General features: G+C 27.0%; 1 protein-coding gene across 2 annotated transcripts in view; it reads left to right on the forward strand.

Annotated features, from left to right (window-relative positions):
* The window catches only part of LOC100162654, a 14,663-nt gene that overhangs the window by 3,057 nt on the left and 10,636 nt on the right, over nucleotides 1–970 (forward strand). The window lies entirely within an intron of this gene.

A 970-nucleotide genomic window follows, 5' to 3' on the forward strand; every position in this document is an offset into this window, starting at 1 on the left:
TTAGGTATAAAAACATTTTATTGGATTATATTTTCAAGAAAATAATTATTGAATTTACCTGTGATTGATTATAAGATTGTTTACAATTTATTATTATTATTAAACAACTAACTACAGAATCGAACTCACCACAAGAAATACATATAAAATGATATATCACATGAAGAGTTTGTAATAATTAAAATTATTCGGGTTTCGGGTTAACCCGAATGATTTATACGGGTTTTGGTTAATACGGGTGTTTTAAAAACTGAATCATTCGGGTTATATGGGTTTCGGGTGTTTGATTTTTTAAGGGTGTTTAGGGGTGTTAGGGGTTCGGGTTAATTCGGGTGCAATGCCCTGATTTTAATAAAAAAAAAAACTTGATTATGCTGGTATTAGAGGTTCTACATTAAATCTTTTAAAATCTCACTTAAGAAATAGATCACAGGTTGTCAGATTAAATGGTATTATTAGTGATCCTGTGAATATTACACATGGGGTACCATAAGGAACTGTATTAGGGCCAATTTTATTTTAATTTTTAAATCCTTATTTGTACATTTTATAAATCTTTCTTCTGTATAGCTGAATACATTCTGCCAGCATGTAGTCTTATTTTTAATTAAGTCGACATTTTTTTCGTTTTATAGAACTCTTCACCAAAGTCAAAAACAAATTGTAACTACAACTCAGTTAGATAAGCAGCCTTCTAAGAAACAAGGCCGCAAAAGTATAATTGTCATTGAAAATGAAACAAAGAGACAAAAACAAGGGCCAAGGTATGATAAACTTAATTTTAATTTATAAAATTATGGTATATTATGAAATATGAATTGTTTTTAAACTGCAATCGGGAATTTATTATTTCTTGAAATTCCTATTAATATGCACTTCTTATTTTGACAAAAATAATCATAAACAATGTTTTATTTTTACATTGATTAATAATATTAACTTTAATCAGATTTTTAATTTTTAAATCCTT

The sequence above is a fragment of the Acyrthosiphon pisum genome, chromosome X (genome assembly GCF_005508785.2).
Source record: "Acyrthosiphon pisum isolate AL4f chromosome X, pea_aphid_22Mar2018_4r6ur, whole genome shotgun sequence".
Taxonomy (NCBI): Eukaryota; Metazoa; Arthropoda; class Insecta; order Hemiptera; family Aphididae; genus Acyrthosiphon; species Acyrthosiphon pisum.